The 20,266-nt window shown below is 41.8% G+C and overlaps 1 protein-coding gene and 1 long non-coding RNA gene across 12 annotated transcripts in view; one reads left to right on the top strand and one right to left on the bottom strand.

Annotated features, from left to right (window-relative positions):
- The window catches only part of LOC145516574 (uncharacterized), a 291,214-nt gene that overhangs the window by 236,577 nt on the left and 34,371 nt on the right, over positions 1-20,266 (top strand). The gene's annotated exons all lie outside the window — the stretch shown is intronic.
- Positions 1-20,266, bottom strand: part of LOC145516576 (uncharacterized) — a 71,221-nt gene that overhangs the window by 23,995 nt on the left and 26,960 nt on the right. The gene's annotated exons all lie outside the window — the stretch shown is intronic.

The following is a 20,266-nucleotide window of genomic DNA, read 5'->3' as shown; positions in this document are numbered from 1 at the left end:
CAGTAAAAAAAATATGTATGCTTTAAGAAAAAGACTCCCGGGTTTAAAATTTAATTGGCCAATTACTTGGAGAAAGACCACATGTTCCTCTGAGGACATGACATTTAGTGGCTGAAGCTATTGTCTTGGTCAACTTGCTCTGCCCTAGTCAAAGCCACCGTGTACCACCAGCCCGAGTCTAGCAGAATGCGCAGGGTGGTGTTTCCAGTCTCCTGGTCAGTTATATGTAGGGGCCCTCCTGTGCTCTCTTTCTCTAAAACATGCCAGTCATTAGTAAGAGTCACTTTCTCTGAGAAAGTAGAGAAAGAGGCAAGTAACAAAGGCAACCAGAGCCCTTTGGAATTGCCCTCACACAGAACCATAGTCATTCGGTTCTGGTCCCAAAAAATCATGGACCCAAGAGTCCTCTGATTCGTTTTGTTCTATGTGTATACAATATGGTTTTACTTTCCCTGTGCCAAGTACTTTGTGTGCATTTTTTTCATTTAATCTTTACAAAAAATCAAATGTTAGTACAGTTGACATGCCCATTTTACAGATGAGGAAGATAAGTTTAGTTTTAATGATTTGCTTATGTAGTTGATTTCAAATTCAAATCCAGACCCATCTCCCAGCAGAACCTGAGCTTTTAGGTACTAATCTCCCTACTTTAGGCCAAGCACCCAAAGGCAAACTTGACTTCCATGGTCTGTGTTTGTTTGTTTGCTTCTGTGCTTTTGCTCAATGTAGCTCTCATCCACAAATAAATCAGAACTACAGTCTTTGGCCAGGGCTTTGAGCTCCAAATGTGGAGGGTGTCAACCATGGTTCTAGTTATAGGGAGAGGTTGGGCATGTTATTTACCAAAAATCCCAGTGTTTAAAAAAATTTTGGTTTTAGGAGCTCCACTGGCAAGCCAGTAGAAATAGATGTTTTGCAGCACTAGTGTCTGAAAAGCAAATTTTCAAAAGCAAATCCCATTGTTCTACTGACTGCAGTTATAAAATCAGAGGCACATTCCTACAGGCTGGAACGGAAAAAGCCAGTCGACCATTCACTGGGTTGAAAACATTTGGCAAAAACTGACCTGGCCCGGCCCAACGGAGGTCATAGCTCAGAAAGTTACACCGATCTCTCTTGACCCTGGAATCTCCATTTCAAGGTGAGCTCCCTTCCTTCTCTTCCTCTTTCCCTTGCCTTTCATCAAACTTGTGAGGGTCTCTGACTGGAGTAGCTCTTAGCACTGTTTCCTATGGTTCCATCTATTCTGACTCTTTACAAAGTTGACTGCTGGAGCAAGGGCTGCAATATCACACTTCAGTCTGGGTATTGGGTGTCCCTGGTGGCTCAGATGATAAAGAATCTGCCTGCAATGCAGGAGACCTGGGTTTGATCCCTGGGTTGGGAAGAACCCGTGGAGAAGGGAATGGCTACCCACTGCAGTATTCTGGCCTGGAGAATTCCATGGACTGTATAGTCCATGGGGTTGCAAAGAGTTGGGCACGACTGAGTGACTTTCACTGAATCTGGGTATATTCATCCAATGAAGGTGTGTTCTATTGGAAAAATTCCATATTCCAGACTTTATGCCTTGTCTTACAAATTCTATAATTTCAAACCTTTATATCCCATTGGCCTAAGATAATATGTCTTTGAAGCAAATAGAGAATTTTTAATGATCAGAACTTTTCATTCCATTAATTGCCTTCTGAGGCCATGTTTCTTTTTTTATCACGAACTTTGAAACTGTTAGGGTGGTAGGGACTGCTCATAGGTGACCCTATGCATTAGAAACACCGGCGCAAAGCGGTGGCTCAGTGATTACTGTTTTTTAAGAGACATTAAACAAATAACATGGAAAATTCCTAAAATTTGAGATAGAGGCAAAAGACAGGGAGACTGGTGAATGGGTATATTTAACCCCTCAGTGCACTTCTGTACCCTATTCCCTGATCTTTGTCATGCTTATAGGGCAAAGTGGGCCTGGCTTCTTTTTTCTCTTTCACCCTACTCCTAGGAGTTTCATGTGGTGGGCTGGCTCAAGGCCATATGTGATGGTGAAATAGAAAGGCTGAAGGGAATTTCCTTTGAGTGGCGATGCATTATCAAATGCCAGAAGAAATGTGTTCGCACCATGTAGAGCACACCATGGACTCTCACAGCAACGCACAGACTAAGGATCGTCTTAGCATTCAATATACTTATTAAAAGCAGAAGGGAGTTTTTATGCCCATTGCCCATCTCTGGGGGAAGTAGCATTTTGACACCCCCTCCTAAGGACTTGATTCTAAGGGCTGCAGAAAGTTGCGGGTTTGACCAGATGCAAGAAAGAGCCCTTCAAGTGCCAGAGCAGGAGCCAGCCAGGGCTGCTGAGCATGGCCTTGCCTCATCTCGGAGTTGGCAAGACCTCTCATAGGGAGGGCAAGTGGTGGTTACCAAGACAGAGTGGGTGGGGTGTTATAACCCAGTGCCAAGAGTTTCTAAAACCCAAACAGTTGTCAAGTAAGAATGACAAGCACCACAAAGTACAGCTGCCTCACCTCCCACCCACATCTACCCTTGGTACCATGTCACAGCAGAGCTCCCTGGCAGAGCCGCTCTTGGCCGTGGGCAGTCCAGGCAGTGGGACAATGCTCTTTCTCTCATTTCGTGACTGGATGCTTCTCTGAGTGAACTGTAACAGCAGGCTGAGCTGACTAGAACAAACTAAAATTAGGATAGACATTGCTAGAGCTGAAGGCAGCACCACCACAACCCAGAGAGGAGGTGAATGGAAAAAGGAAAACGTTCTTTCTCGGTCTCACTCTTGTTATCTTGACCAAGGCTATTTGGATTACGTGTTGGTTGATCACACAACCAGTTAACTCCTATTGTGCCTTTTCTGTCTTAAAGCATTGTGACTTAGATGATAACTTATACTTTAGTTATTAGTCATAAATCATGGAGTGTATACTTTTTTGCTAGTTGGTAAGGAAGTGGAAATAAGGTAGAATTATGCAGAATCTGGGTTTAGGAGCTAAGACAACTTCTTAGGTGAATAACAACCACAAAATTATATCCAAAGGATGAAATAAGCTTGGTTCCATTGGTGTTTACATCAGCCTTCAAATAGAGGGCCAGTCGCAGAGTCTGTCTGCTCAGTGTGCAAATGGCAACATTATGATTTCAAGAATCCCCTAGATTAGGAGCAGGACGTCAGCCAGTGGCTGGGGATTTAGAAAGCAGAATCTCTTTTGGCGTGAAGAACATTGACCAGAACCAGGCCAGAGGTAAGAACAAAGAATCAAGGCAGACACAGGTATACAGAGTAGGCAAGTACAGCTTAGGTTAGCTCTGGGTAAAGGCTTAGTTCCATGGGCATGTAGGTCCAGAGGGTTCACTCCAAGAGGAGCCTGCTGAGTTCATGCCAGACACTTATTTTACTTTATTTAGTGTTCACAGTGGGCACCAAAAGTGGATGTTATGTCCCTGAAGATGGCAAAGCAGCCAAAGCTCAGAGAATCGAAGTGACCTGCCTGAGATTATAGGGCCGGGATGTGGTAGAGCCAGGAATATCACCGTGATCAGCCTGGATGTGAATTCTGTGCTCTTTTCACTACACCAGGGTGCTTGAATGATAAGTAGTGGTTTAGGGTGACAAGCTGGGGAAGGGCACAGGTACAGAGTAAATGGAGAGCATGGTGCCTTCTGGATGGGGCACATAACTGGGTAAGCCTGTGACAGAAGAAGCCTGTGGGAGAGTGATTAAGACTAAACTGAGAAGGCAGGGAGGCAGGACATAAAGGGTCCTGAAAACTGTGCTAAAGTGTTTGTACTCTAACTCTTAGGCAATGAGAAGATGCAAAAGAGTGACAGCATCCAGTTTATATTTTATTTTTATTTTTTCCTCAGGTGATGTTTCTTTTTCTTTTTTTAAAAAAAGTTTTTATTGGAGTTTAGTTGCTTTATAATGTTGTGTTAGTTTCTGCTGTAAAGTGAATCAGTTATATGTACACATCTATCCCCTCTGTTTTAGATTCTGTTCTCGTTTAGGTCACCACAGATCATTGAGTAGAGTTCTCTGTGCTACACAGTAGGTTCTCATTAGTTACCTATTTTATACATAGTAGTGATATTGTTATTGTTCAGTGACTGAGTCCTGTCTGACTCTTTGTGACTCCATGGATTGTAGCATGCCAGGTTCCTCTGTCCTCCACTATCTCTTGGAGTTTGTTCAAATTCATGTCCATTAAGTTGGTGACACTATCTAACCATCTCATCCTCTGACACCCGCTTCTCCTTTTGCCTTCAGTCCTTCCCGTCATCAGGGTCTTTTTTAGTGAGTCAGTTCTTCACATCAGGTAGCCAAAGTATTGGGGCTTCAGCTTCAGCATCAGTCCTTCCAATGAATATTCAGGGTTGATTTCCTTTAGGATTGACTGGTTTGATCTCCTTGCAGTCCAAGGGACTCTCAAGAGTCTTCTCCAGCACCACAGTTTTACAATTTCAATTCTATGGTGCCCAGCCTTTCTTACGGTCCAACTCTCAGATCTGTACATGACTACTGGAAAAAACCATAGCTTTGACTATATGGACCTTTGTCAGTGAAGTGATGTCTCTGCTTTTTAATGTGCTGTCTAGGTTTGTCATAGCTTTCCTTCTAAGGTGCAAGCATCTTTTAATTTCATGGCTACAGTTCCCATCTGCAGTGATTTTGAAGCCCAAGAAAATAAAATCTGTCACTGCTTTCTCTTTTCCCTCCATCTATTTGCAATGAAGTGATGGGACTAGATGCCATGATCTTAGTTTTTTTAATGTTCAGTTTCAAGCCAGCATTTTCACTCTCCTCTTTCACTCTCATGAAGAGGCTCTTTAGTTCCTCTTCACTCTCTTCCATTATAGTGCTATCATATGTGAATCTTAATTTTCCAATTCATCCTACTCCCTCACCTTGGTAATCATAAGCTTGCTCTCTATGTGTATGACTCTATTTCTGCTTTGCCAGTAAGTTCATCTGTACCGTTTTTCTAGATTCCACATATAAGTGATATACGATATTTGTTTTTCCCTTTCTGACATATTTCACTCTATATTGCAGTTTCTAGGTCCATCCCTGTCTCTGCAAAAGGCACTATTTTGTTCCTCTTTGTGGCTGAGTAATATTCCATTGTATATATGTAGTACATCTTCTTTATTAATTCCTCTGTTGATGGACATTTAGGTTGCTTCCATGTCTGGGCTATTGGAAATAATGCTGCAATGTACGTTAGAGTGCATGCATCCTTTTGAATTATGCTTATGTCCAGATATATACATAGGAGTAGGGTTGCTGGATCATATGGTAGCTCTATTTTTCAGTTTTTATTTTTATGGAATCTCAATACTGTTTTCCCTAGTGGCTGTTCCAATTTATAGTACCATCAACAGTGTAGGAGGGTTCCCTTTTCTCCACACCCTCTCCAGCATTTATTGCTTGTAGATTTTTTTATGATGGCCATTCTGACCTATGTGAAGTGATGCCTCATTTTGGTTTTGATTTACATTTCTCTAATAATTAGTGATGATAAGCATCCTTTTATGTGTTATTTTGGCCATCCATATGTCATCTTTGGAGAAATGTCTGTTTAGATCTTCCCCCATTTTTGATTCGGTTATTTATTTTAATATATATTGAGCTGCATGAGCTGTTCATGTATTTTGGAAATTAATATCTTGTTGGTTGCTTTGTTTGCAAATATTTTCTCCAGTTCTGAGGATGGTCTTTTTGTTTGTTTGCTTATGGTTGCCTTTGCTGTACAGAAGCTTCTAAGTTTGACAATTAATAGGTCCCATTTTTAAATTTTTGTTTGTATTTTCATTACTCTAGGAGGTAAATCAGAAAATATCTTGTTGCAATTTATGTCAAGGAGTGTTCGCCTATGCTTTCCTCTAAGAGTTTTATAGTGTCCCACCTTTAGTTAGGTCTTTAATCCATTTTGAGTTTCAGTTTGTATTTTAGTAGGATCATTTTGGCAACAGAGTGGTGGTTGGATTCTTAAGGGGAAGAAGGGTTTGGGGAGAACAGGAGGCCCCCCCCTTAAGAGGCTAGTCTAGAGAAGAAATCTTTCAAACATGTGAATAAGACCATGTTAATCTTCTTTCTTAAATCCTTAGATTCCCCATTGCCTTCCAGACAAAGTAGAAGCTCCTTGGAAAACCCTATAAGTCTTTCATGCCAGTCCTCGCTACCTTCCCAGCCACCTCCCCTGTGCTCGCAGCTTACTCAGTACCATGGTTCCTTGGATATTTGCTGTTTTCTTTGCTTACAGTGGCTCTCTCAAGCTTGTCAAACTTACTCTCAAACTTCAAATTCCAGTTCAAATATTATCCTAAATAGGAAGGCTACCCATATTACCTGAAAGGGCTTGATTCTCCCTTATCACACAACTCTTTAAACATGCCTTTATTAATATGATCTTTCTCTGGTTTTATAATGTTTCCTTTCTTTTTTGTTTCTGAGCTTCTTGAAGTCAGTGATTCTGTCTGGTTCATCTTAGATTTTCATCATTTAACTTGGTACTTGGCATGTAAAAGATGCTTTGAAACCAGCATTTTCCTCCCAATATTTATGAGGCTGGAGGAAAGAATGCAGTTAGAGGCCTCAATCTCACATCCTACCTCTATTTTCTCTCAGCCTAACACCCCAGCTCCATCTTGAACCACAAAGAATTTTGCCCATATGTATATGGACAATCTAATCCTTACGTCCAACCTTCATCCACACCCCACTGCAAACAGCCACCTCTTAGCCACCTTCAACCCTATGTATGTATGTATGTTTTCCAGTGATGCACTAGTCTTGGAAGGACAGATCTGGAGCAGAATCCCTCAGAGGCAGACTTGTACCACTTAGACAGGGAACCTGCAGTCTTGGGCACAGAAACAGAGCCTAGAAAGGGGGTACATGGGCCCATAGTGGCAGCGTCTCTTTGACCCTGTGTACTCTGACATATGGCTAAGGATGTGACCAGAGAAAGGAGAGAGCAGAAACCTTTTGCGCAGCGGTCCCCAACCTTTTTGGCACTAGGTACCAGTTTCATAGAGGATAATTTTTCCACCAATTGGAGTGAGGTGAGGAGACAGTTTCAGGTAGTAATGTGAGTGATAGTGAGTGAGAAGTGAAGCCTGGAACTGTGGACTTGGTAGTCACCAGCACATAGGTGGCAGTTGGAACTATAGGTATGGCCCAAGAAGAGAGTATAGATTGAGAAGAGACTTCAATGACTGGCAAAGAGAGTCATGAAAAAGACTAAAAGGAATAGCCAGAGAGATACATGGAAATCCAGGGGCTGGGGAGTCATGGAGGCTATAAGACACGAGCAACAGTTTCAAAAATGATGGAGAAGATCACACAACTAACTGCCAAATCAAGTATGGGAAGGCTGAAGAGTACCCATGGCATTTTAATAAAGAAGAGTTCATTGGTGACCTTAGTAGAATCAATTTCAGAGGAGGAATGATGGCTGAAGGCATGCTATGTTGTATTTAGAAGGCAAAGTGTGGGAAATGTCAACTTAGTTTGTCTTTCAAATATGTGACTATACACAATGGAATATTACTCAGCCATTAAAAAAATACATTTGAATCGGTTCTATTGAGATGGATGAAACTGGAGCCCATTATACAGAGTGAAGTAAGCCAGAAAGAAAAACACCAATACAGTATACTAATGCATATATATGGAATTTGAAAGATGGTAACGATAACCCTATATGCAAGACAGAATAAGAGACACGTATGCATAGAACAGTCTTATGGACTCTGAGGGAGAAGGTGAGGGTGGGACGTTCTGGGAGAATGGCTTTGAAACATGTATATTATCATATGTGAAACAGAACACCATTCCATGTTCGATGCATGAGACAAATGCTCAGGGCTGGGGCAATGGGATGACCCAGAGGGATGGGATGGGGAGGGAGGTGGGAGGGGGGTTCAGGATGGGGAACACATGTAAACCCATGGCTGATTCATGTCAATGTATGGCAAAAACTACTACAATATTGTAAAGTAATTAGCCCCCAACTAAAATAAATAAATTTATTAAAAAAAAAATGTGACTATGACCACTTATGCATGGAATGGCCAAAATATTAACATATTCTGATTTTTGTAACAGAATCTCAATGAGGGGCAAAATTCAAAGTATGTAGCAACAGGAAACTATGACACTAGCTAGGGAGAACAGGTGCCAGTTAGGAACTTCTCATAAAGCCACAGAAGCACACAATGCTGAGATCAATCCTGCTCCCAACTGCCCAAAAATCAGCTGTCTGAATCCTTATTCTCACATGATCAGTTCACCCTAGCCAGTGAGTGTGTAGTAACAACAAAGCAAGCACATAGGGTGACCTAGAACTGGGTGAGTGGTTTCTCAAACATCTGCTGGCTGGTGGGAGAAAACTAAAGCTGTTTCTCAAACTTTTGGTACCAAGATTCTCCAGCAATTTTAGGAAAAAAAAATTGCATCAAAGATTTAAAAATTTCTTTTCATATCAGCGAGAGGAGTGTTATCTTCTGTCTTTCACTAAAGGTCTATATTTGGCCTCATGATAAGTCGTGTGTGGTTGCAAACTCAGTCACTTCAGTTGTGTCTGCCTCTTTGCAATCCCATGGACTGTAGCCCACCAAGCTCCTCTGTCCATGGGATTCTCCAGGCAAGAATACTGGAGTGGGTTGCCATTTCTTCCTCCAGGCGATCTTCTTGACCCAGGGATCAAGCCCAAACCTCCTGCATCTCCTGCATTATTGGCAGGTGGGTTCTTAACCACTGAGCAACCATGATAGGTAGAGCCATGCTCAAATGCTGCATCTAGACTGGACTTCTCTTCTCAGTGGCAGTGTCATTCCTGAAGCCCAGATGCACAATGCCTGTCTGTCTTCAGGGAGCAATGTCTGTCCATTGCTGCTTCTTTCTGAGGAGCAGAAGAAACATTTAGTGGCCCCCATGCTATCTCATCCTAATCCTTCTAACATCCAGATCTCCAACTATCCCGGCTCCCTGGCTTCCCTCTCTCCACTCCCGTCACCCACTTGGACCACTCAGAACAAAAGAGTCCCATTCCCCCTCTGGAACTGCTGCTTGAGAATTCCAGGCCCATTTCCTTCTGTCCTCAGCCCCTCCCTTGGAGCCTCTGAGGGAGGCAAGAGGAGACCTGAGAGGCAGGCCAGCCCCACCCAGGGGCCGAACGCCTGAGCCTAGTGGGAATCCAGCTTTGACTGGAGGCCCGTGAAGAGTGGAGCCTACTCCTTGTTACCTTTGGGGCAAATGTAATTAAGAACTTATTGAATTTCTGTTTCAGACTTCAATTTAAGAGGTTTGAAATTTGTTAAACATGATCTGCCGCAGGCTGGGATTTTGAGTATAAATAACATTTTGAGTATAATGAAGTTTGTGCTGTTGCTGTTTGATCACAGATTTTGAGGTCCATCTATTGAGTTCATTTTAGATCAGAAAGTAAGCCTCTGATATTCCACAATTAGGAGACAGAGTGACCCCTGACTCTCAAAATAATTAAAATGGCAAGCAAGCCAGATTCAGGAAGATTTGGTTATGCTGGGCAGTTTTCCAAGATCAAAAGTAAAACTGCTGAGATGCCAAACCCTAAATGTCATCATCTTTATAAGCAACTTCCCATGCAGATGATTATTCAGCATGTACAAGCAGGTTCGTATCATACGTGCTGTTACCGGCGTGAACTTATTTTTGGCAGCTTTATGAAATGAGTCCCCTTCTCCTTCCTTGCATTGGATCTCCTGACTCTTCCTCCATCTAAGAGAAACCCAACCCAAGCCCCAGAGTATACAGAAAAGGGATCATGCAAAATTAGCTCTAATGGATTAGGGATCAGGATTTGGGAAGGAAAGAGTGAAACTTGATCTTGGTAATCTCTGGCTTGTTCCTGGTTTTAAAACAATGCCTCCTTAGAGAGCCAAATTCCTCAGAGTGGTTGAGGAGCTGAATTTTTCTCCCTACCATGGATTTTTCTGGAGTCACATATTAACAGGACTTCAAAGCCTTTTTCTGAGCAGGTAAATTATAATAGGTATAATGTGAAAAGAACCAGCAGAATGGAACAAGTCAAGAATCTGGACTTTATGTGGTCAGAGAACAAATAGTTAACATAGTTTGGATCACTTAATTTTTTGAACATGTGCTCTTGTCTACAAGTCCCTCCTAACCCTCCCTTGGAACACTGTGACTTTTTCCAATTAAAATACAAACTCAGCTATGTTTTTTCTCCATCTTTCTTCCCATACCTGTCTGTCCCCATGTCTCTGTAGATTGTTACATCTGGGGTAGATGGGATGTAAGAAATTGCTGAGAAGGGGATGGTTCCCTGTTTAATCTGCTTATTTGGCTGGGCTAGAAGTTAATGTACAGCACCGTATCAAGGGCATGAACATGACATGCAGCCTCTCCCAGGCAGCCTCCTCTGGGAGAGTGGCCTGTGGCGGCAGCCTCTCTGAAGGAGAAAGCTTAGAGGCTGGATGAGGTGGCAGAGACCTCTGTCTCATTGTAGTTCAGGGCTCTGAGTAAACCACTTCCAGAAAAGAGATGATCTCCTGGTATCTTACATATTTCGGGAGCCAGGAACAAGCTCTAATAATTACTTAATCATACCCCTGTCTACCCAGTTCTGCCTCTGAATCTAGGCTGCTTCAAAGGGCCCAGCATGAAGGCGTTCGGGGCTGAGCTGGTGGGAACATGCTGTGGCCACAGGAAAGGGTGAAGAGGAACCTGGATTGATGAGCCATTCTTTTCTCTGCTCTGTTCAACCAGCTGTGTGACCTGCGGTAGGTTGGGGCGCTGCTGTGGGCTTCAGTGTCCTCCCAGTGAATTGGGACATTCTGAGGAGTAAATGCAGAGAAGGCACTGGCAACCCACTCCAGTACTCTTGCCTGGAAAATCCCATGGATGGAGGAGCCTGGTAGGCTGCAGTCCATGGGGTCGCTAAGAGTCGGACACGACTGAGCGACTTCACTTTCATGCACTGAAGAAGGAAATGGCAACCCACTCCAGTATTCTTGCCTGGAGAATCCCAGGGACGGGGGAGCCTGGTGGGCTGCCGTCTAAGGGGTCGCACAGAGTCGGACACGACTGAAGTGACTTAGCAGCAGCAGCAGCAGCAGCAGAGGAGTAAATGAAATAACACCTCGCCAGAATGTTGTTTGAGAAAGTGCCTAGCTCACTATTTTCCCACTTCCCGTGTCAGACTGACCTCCACAAAGTTCCTGAGTTCTGGAGAGCCTGGAGACCATAGAGGCGAACATCACTGTGGAAAGACAGACCCCAAATCTTACTTGTATTTATGTTAAGACTGTCTTAATCAGTGTTCTTTCACATACAGGAGGTTACCATCAAGCCGTTAAAACCCTGTCTATGGAAGTCTATCAGAACCAAAGTAATCAAATGAGACTTGGGGAATGCAGTTTTCCTGTAATGCTGAAATTTTCAAAAACACTTCACAGCTTTTCTCTGGGGATTGTCTCCAGGACCGATTTACCAGCCACCTAAGGACATTAATCACACTTTATTTTTAGCTCAAAATATTATCACCCAGTTGGGTTATTCACCTTGACAGTAAACAACTTTTGAGAATTTCTGGTAACCTATTTTTGAAAAGAAGCATTTCCAGTACTGAAGAAATTCTAAACAAGGTCAACAAGCTCTGAAGAAAATTCCCAAAGAGGAATTCTGAATATTTTGAGTGATGGTGGCAACTTTCAAGGGGAGAGAAAGCATGCATTATGGGGGGTTTGGGGGTCAGAAAAACCTGAGTTTGATTCCCAGATCCTCCTTTTCTAGCTCTTGAACATGTTATTTAAACTGCCTGGCCATTGATCAGTCATAGTATCTATCACACTTGAGGTTCAGGTGAGGACTCAAAAAATCATGTGCATATATACATACCTATGCACATATATATATGCACAGTATGCGCTCAACATCCATATGCACAGTATGCACTCAGCATATATATGCACAGTAACTTATTATTTTTTTTGAAAGTTCCAGTACAACTGTATTCATTTTTATATGTGAACACAATATTAAAAATAATTAATAATTTTGTTTTCACTTTTACTAATTTTAGTTCATGATAAATAATAACTGTATTAATTTATTTAATCCTCACAATAGCCCTATATGATAGGTACTATAATTATCCTAGTTAATAGATGTGAAAACTGAGGCACTGAAAGATTAAATAATGTGTCTGGTGCTGGAGAAGACTCTTGAGACTCGCTTGGACTGCAAGGAGATCAAACCAGTCAATCCTAAAGGAAATCAGTCCTGAATATTCATTGGAAGGGCTGCTGCTGAAACTGAAGCTCCAATACGTTGACCTGATGTGGAGAGTTGACTCATTGTAAAAGACCCTGATGCTGGGAAAGATTGAAGGCAGGAGGAGAAGGGGATGACAGAGGATGAGATGGTTCAGCCCAGCATCACTGACTCAATGGACATGAGTTTGAGCAAGCTCTCGGAGATGGTGATGGACAGGGAAGACTGGTGTGCTGCAGTCCATGGGATCACAAAGAGTTGGACACGGCTGAGTAACTGAACAACTAAGGTCAACAGAGCAAACTACTTGCAGAGTTACAATTTCCAAACCTGGGAATCTAGGTCCAGAGTCTCTATTCTTGGTACAACATTGTACTGTACTTGTTAGAACATCAGTCATTTATTATTACATTTTATATATTTCTCAGGTGTGTGTGGGTTGGAGTGTGTGTGTGTGTCCATGTGTGTGTGTGTGTAAAGGAGGAAATCCAAGATGGTGAGGTGGGTCCCCAGGCTTCATGACAGCCTCTCCTCCTGCCGTTGCTCTGGTTGCACCCACCAATCCCAATATAGAAGGGCTTTTCCTTAGGAACATTCATGGCACAAACAAAGCCAAGGGCCAGAGCAGAAGCCCATAGACTGTCCATTCCTGGCAGCTTGAGCTGCAGTCTCCTCTAAGGATTCCTTAGGACTGAAGAACACGATTTCTGAACCAACCTAGTTGCAGGTATGGGCATAAGCTATTGTTTCTTATGTTGTTGTTTAGTCGCTAAGTCATGTCTGACATTTTTGCGACTCCATAGACTGTAGCCCACCAGGCTCCTCTGTCCAAGGGATTTCCCAGGCAAGAATACTAGAGTGGGTTGCCATTTCCTTCTCCAGGGGATCTTCTTGACGCAGGGATGGAACCTGCATCTCCTGAATTGTAAGTGAGTTCTTTCAGGCTGAGCTGTCAGTGAAGCCCATTGTTCTTTATCAGTTCAGTTCAGTCGCTCGGTCGTGTCTGACTCTTTGCAGCCCCATGAACCGCAGCACACCAGGCCTCCCTGTCCATCACCAACTCCCAGAGTCTACTCAAATCCATGTCCATCGAGTCGGTGATGCCATCCAACCATATCATACTCTGTTGTCCCCTTCTCCTCCTGCCCTCAATCTTTCCCAGTATCAGAGTCTTGTCAAATGAGTCAGCTCTTCGCATCAGGTGGCCAAAGTATTGGAGTTTCAGCTTCAAAATTGGTCCTTCCAATGAACACCCAGGACTGATCTCCTTTAGGATGGACTGGGTGGATCTCCTTGCAGTCCAAGGGACTCTCAAGAGTCTTCTCCAACACCACAGTTCAAAAGCATCAATTCTTCGGCGCTCAGCTTTCTTCACCGTCCAACTCTCACATCCATACATGACTACTGGAAAAACCATAGCCTTGACTAGACAGACCTTTGTTGACAAAGTAATGTCTCTGCTTTTTAATATGCTGTCTAAGTTGGTCATAACTTTCCTTCCAATGAGTAAGCGTCTTTTAATTTCATGGCTGCAATCACCATCTGCAGTGATTTTGGAGCCCAGAAAAATAAAGTCAGCCACTGTTGCCACTGTTTGCCCATCTATCTACCATGAAGTGATGGGACCGGATGCCATGATCTTGGTTTTCTGAACGTTGAGCTTTAAGCCAACTTTTTCACTCTCCTCTTTCACTTTCATCAAGATGCTCTTTAGTTCTTCTTCACTTTCTGCCATAAGGGTGGTGTCATCTGCATATCTGAAGTTATTGATATTTCTCCTGGCAATCTTAATTCCAGCTTGTGCTTCCTCCAGCCCAGCATTTCTCATGATGTACTCAGCATATAAGTTAAATAAGCAGGGTGACAATAGACAGCCTTGACGAACTCCTTTCCCTATTTGGAACCAGTCTGTTGTTCCATGTCCAGTTCTAACTGCTACTTCCTGACCTGCATACAGATTTCTCAAGAGGCAGGTCAGGTGGTATGGTATTCCCATCTCTTTCAGAGTTTTCCACAGTTTATTGTGATCCACACAGTCAAAGGCTTTGGCATAGTCAATAAAGCAGAGATAGATGTTTTTCTGGAACTCTCTTGCTTTTTCGATGATCCAGCGGATGTTGGCAGTTTGATCTCTGGTTCCTCTGCCTTTTCTAAAACCAACTTGAACATCTGGAATTTCACAGTTCACGTATTGCTGAAGCAACTTGTTGTAATTTTGGACCAATTTCTCATATCATCCAATTTTCCTGATGATGATATGGAAGAAACAGAACTTGCCAGAGGTCACCCAGTCAGTAACCAGAGAAGGATATTTAGCCAGTTTTCTTTCTACCGTATTGCACATGTCTTCCTTTTTTGGAGAAGTGAAGTTGTCACCTAATTGACTAGTTGATACTAGCTGTCACCTAGTTGACTCTATTTTTGTTTTCACTTCCACCCTCTTTCCAGAAGCCAAAATGACTCTAAGAAAGGGGAAGAATGTGAGGCAGCAAGCAGCACGGCATCAAAGAGAAAGGTGAAGGAGCAGCAAGGCCTGTGGCCAGGTGGCTGCTCTGGGTGGAGGCCCTGGCTGCTGACCCTCGAGGTCCCATAAGCAGCCAAGAGACCCATTTTTTCCTACATGACTCCCATTGTTAATCTCGAGTAGGCACTGACTGACTGCAGGAGCAGAGCTCCAAATGCTCTGTGCAGCAGTGATCTTAACACAGCCCAGGAAAAGCACTCAGCTCTCAACTCCACATGGTGGTTCCCCCAGTGCAGCCTAGCATTGCCCTTCCCCATGGAAAAGGGTAAACACTCAATGCAGAAGAATGCTATTGGGTTTCCCAGGACATCGGGCATGTTCTCTGCCTAGCTGCCTAGGTCAAGAACCTACACTCATTCCCAAGTTCATGGTATTGTTTCCTGATTCCTTAACCTGAAGGTCTATCTTCCCAAGGAGAGAAAGAAAGCTGGCATTTTTGCTTATCCAAATATGTAGATTTATAGATGGCTCCGTCCTAGGCACCATGCACCTGTTAGGTGACCAAGGAACTTGTCTCTGTTTATATAAACTTAGAAAGTGTAGCCAGGAGGCTGTGTGAAAATATTCCAAGTGGAAACAGAGCTTGTTTATATAAATTTTGTCCTAGAAAAAGGTCTGTTGAGAAAGCAGTGGCTTGGAGCTGTAAAGTACACTTTTCTTTAACTCTGTGGATTATATGCAATGTTATTTTAGTATTTTTAAATTAAACAGTACAATTTGTTATGCTTTTATAAATTCTCTTATTTTCCAATAATCTCATCTATTTATCTTGTCTACTTAGGTGAACTCTTTTGGGAGTATGAAAAGAGCCCTTCTTTCCCTTATCTTCTATTCATCCATCATATAACTGTAGTAAATAATTATTTTTTTGACTATCCTTCATCTGAAGCACCTCGCTCTCAGGAAACCCCTATCTTGTGTGACAGAATCCAGTTCTTCTTATTAAAGCTGAAAATTCCAGACATTGGATTTCCTAGTCTCCCTTACAGTTCCAACATAGACATATGATACAGCTACTACCCATCAGCTGATGTCTTTGCAACTACGATTGTTTTGAAGGAAGGAACATGCAGAACCCATTCTGGTGGTGAGCATTGGATACTGTGGCAACTACTCCAGTTCCTGGAGGCAGCAGAGTCAGTGATTCAAGCCTCAGCATCCAAGAACCAGTGCTGCCAGAGCTGGCAGTATAAGCTGTAATGTCCAGACACAGGGTGATGGCTCTGGTGTCTTCCCTGGATGAATCCTGCAGTGGAATTTATAGTAGCATTCCTGGCTGCGCAGTCTTCATGACTATTCTCTGGACCCCTAGAAATTCTTTGAGTTACCCAATGTCCTTTCAATAAATTCCTCTTCTTAAATTAGCTAGAGCCTATTTATGATGCTTTCAACAAAGCATCCCAAGAGATACAATGTTTAAGCAAACACTCAATAAATATTTGTTAAATGACTAATTAAGAACTTCTGATATTTCTCCAAGTCCTAATGAAATTCAACACCCTCCTAAAGAAGATGTACACAAATAGAGGTGGAGAAATGGATGTAAAGTATTTATGGAACAAAGAATAGAAGAGATTTGTTAGAGCAGCAAATTGGCATTGAAGAGCAGTGGGAAATGAGGCTGTAAAACTAAGTTGGGAAGATACTATAGAGGACCTTAAAAAGCCAGGCTAAAGAGTTTGGGACTTGTCTCCAGGTTTGGGGGTGTCTGTGCAAAAATAGAAAATTTGGAGTAGTGACTATCATTTATTCCGGAGTGTTTTTAGCACACTATTCCCAAAATATTAGTTGTAGAATCTACATATAGAAAATATTAACAGGGGCTTCCCAGGTAGCTCCATGGTAAAAGAATCTGCCTGCAAATGTGGGAGGCGCAAGAGCCACACGCTTGATCCCTGGGTTGGAAAGATCCTCTGGAGGAGGAAATGGCAACCCACACCAATATTCTTGCGTGGAAAATCCCATGGACAGTGGAGCCAGGCGGGCTATAGTCCATGGGGTCTCAAAGAGTCAGACTTGACTGAGTATGCACGCACAATAAGGAATAAGGCATCTGTAGTCATAGATGTTTGGGAACTCGTAGATTAATTAAAAATTGGAAGATTTCTCTACTTTCCTCAGAAGATGAATTTCTAAGAGAGACTGTTCAGTAAGCAGCACTTCTCAACTTACTGGATATGAGTTTTACTCACCTAAACATGTCGATCTGGAGTAGAAATGGGAATCTACTCCAGTATTCTTGCCTGGAAAATTCCATGGACAGAAGAGCCTGGTGGGCTACAGTCCATGAGGTTGCAAAGAATCAGATACAACTGAGCAGCATGAACGAAAACGTGTTGATGGGTAAGAGAACCCCACCCAGGGGTATTATCGAGGTTTCCAAAATCAATCAAGTTACTTATTTGAAAAAAATTCTGTAAATCAATCCAAATAAAGAACATTTAACTGGAATGAAAAAAAAAATGATAAGAATTGATAATTGCTTCTTGTGGCTGCATCCTGGCTTCAGGCTGAATCTCTCTTTAGTTTTAATGTAATTGTTCCCAACTGCTGTGTGACCTCAAGATTGACACCCTATCACAGTGACTTTCTCAGGGGTATGTAGTCATCAGCTAATGGCTTTAATAAAGGAAGAAGTTAAGCAAGTCTCTGAGCATAATTATACATGCTCTTTAGACTGTATTTTTAGAACAGTTTTATGTTTATAGCAAAACTGAGGGAAAGGTGGAGAGATTTCCCATGTACTCCCTGTTTTCATGCCTAAAGAACCTCCTCCATTCATTGTTAAATCAATAAACCTCCACTGACATGTTGTAATAACCCAGTGTCCATAGTTTACGTTACGGTTCACTTTGGTGTTTGAATAAATGTGTGATGGCATGTATCCACTACTATAGTATCATACAGCCTGTTTTCACTGTGCTAAAAACTCTCTGTTTTGGCTATTTATCCCTTCCACACCCTCAACTCCTGGAAAACCCTGAATTTTTTTTATCTTCTCCATAGTTTTACCTTTTCCAGAATGTCATATAGTTGGAATCCTACAGTATGTAGCATTTTCAGATTGGCTTCTTCCACTTAGTAATATTCATTTAAGACTCCTCTATGTCTTTTTGTGGATTTTTAGATTCTTTCTTTTTAGTGCTGAATTATATTCCACAATGTTGATGTATCACAGTTTATTTATCCATTCACCTACTGAGGAACATCTTGGTTGCTTCCAAGTGTTGGCAATTATGAAACAAAAACTGCTGTGAACATCTGTGTGTTAGTTTTTGTGTGAACACACATTTTAAATTCCTCTGGGTACGTACCAGGGAGCTCAACTGCTGGATTGTATGGTAAGAGTAAGTTTAGTTTTATAAGAAATTATCAAACTCTCTTCCTAAATGGCTTTACCATTTTGCATTCCCACCAACAATGAACAAGAGTTCCTGTTTCTTCATGTCTTCACCAGCATTTTGTGTTTTCAGTATTCTGAATTTTGGCCATTCTAATAGATCTTTAGTGGTATCTTGTTTTAATTTGCACTTCCTTGATGGCATATGTATTTTGGATAACAATCCTTTACCCTTTATTTAATCCTTTGTTGTTTGCAAACATTTTTTTCCCCAGTCTACGGCTTGCTTCTCCTCCCCTTGACATTGTCTTTTGCAAGAGCTGAAGTTTTAATTTGATGGAGTCCAGCATATCAATTATTTCTTTCACGGATTGGGCCTTTGGTGTGTTATCTAAAAAATCATTGCCATACTCAGAGTCATCTAGGTTTTCTCCTGTTATCTTCTAGAAGTTTTGTAGTTTTGAGTTTTATGTTTAGGTCTGTGATCCATTCTGAGTTAATTTTTATGAAGGTTGTAAGTTCTGTGTCTAGGTTTCTTTTTTTTTCTTTTAATGTGGTTGCCAGTTATTCCAGCACAGTTTGTTGAAAAGACTGTCTTTGGTCCGTTGTATTGCCTTTGCTTCTTTGTCAAAAATCAGTTGACTATATTTATGTGGGTCTATTTCTGGGCTCTTTATTCTGTTGATTTATTTGTCTGGTCTTTTGCCATTACTACACTGTCTTGGTTATTGTGGCTTTACAGTAAAATCTGAAGTTAGGTAGCATCAATCTTCCAATTGTATTGTTCTTCTCCAGTATTGTGTTGGCTATTCTGCATCTTTTGCATTTCCGTATAAATTTTGAGTCAGTTTGTTATTGTCTACAAAATAACTTGATTTTTTAAAATTGGGGTTGCATTGAATATACAGATCCAAAAACGAGAGACAGAGACACTGAGGTCTTAAGTGATTTGTCCAGGGTCATATATCTTGATTCAGTACTGGAGTCAGATAAGCTGATTCTACTGGTCAGTCCTCTGAAATACACTGGCTAGCAAATGAGAAGGGACTCTTCTCTGAGTTTTGTTCTCGAAGTTTCAGGAAGCAAATCTGGAGTCTGGATTGGAACTGGGCCAAGGACAGAGTCAGGCCTCTGTCTTAAAACAGGAGGTCTCAGGAACAGTGCAAAAATAACACTTGCGATTTATACCTGGCTTAGGGTGTAATGCCAGACTTTCAAAGGTATAGAAGAGTCTTTCAGGTAAAAATTTTGGATGACATATACAATATTAGAAGTTTTCTTAGTATTTCACATATGTGAGTCTTCATCTCCAATGATTTGGCACCTGCCATTAATACTCTTTCCCATCGTAAGTAGTAACCTCATAGGGATGGCATTTCTCTCTGCTGCTGCTAGAAATGGCCAAGGTCACATTCCAGAAAAGGATGCTTGCTTTGCAAAGCATGCCATTCCTGGGGAGAGATAGAGAGTTAATGTTTGAAGACATTGTCAACTTCATTAACAACTAGCAAACCTCCCTATCTTTTACTGTTGCTATAACTTTGATCCTTTCCCCAGAAAAGTGACAATAAGAAGTGGAATAAACCTGCTCAATTAAAGAACAATGGTTTTATAGACTTTAATCTTGTCTTTTCAAGACTAGTGTTTGTATTTGGGGGCTGGTGGATTTTATATGCCATCTATCAAGTGTCTATTTTTAAAACTCAATGTGATTTATTCAAATCCTGGACATTCTTTGTGTTTGACAATGCTGGGAGTTAAGGGAGATGGCAAAAAAGAAAAAAATCAGGAAGGATGTCACTTGTGGGTTTCATTTAGTTTTGTTGACACAGCTTAAATCAAGAAATGCTTGAATTTTAGAGCCAGATGGGAAGTTGAGGGTATATATCCAAACCACCCCTTCCTTTACCCAACTCAGGAATCCATTGCACAACCCTAACACATAGTTCTTCAACTATGCTTGTATGTCTCCAGTGATAGGACACCTAATATTTCAGATTAGAACAATTTAATTGTTTAAAAAGTTATTTTCTTTTGTTGAACAAATCTGACTCTGCAGTGTTCCCCCAGTGGCTCTACTTCTGCTTGTGGAATTCATGTGGGATAAACTCTACCCAAG

The sequence above is a fragment of the Giraffa tippelskirchi genome, chromosome 8, assembly GCF_054371585.1.
Source record: "Giraffa tippelskirchi isolate mGirTip1 chromosome 8, T2T-mGirTip1v1.2.pri, whole genome shotgun sequence".
Classification (NCBI taxonomy): domain Eukaryota; kingdom Metazoa; phylum Chordata; class Mammalia; order Artiodactyla; family Giraffidae; genus Giraffa; species Giraffa tippelskirchi.
This window is presented reverse-complemented; position numbering and strand designations above follow the sequence as displayed.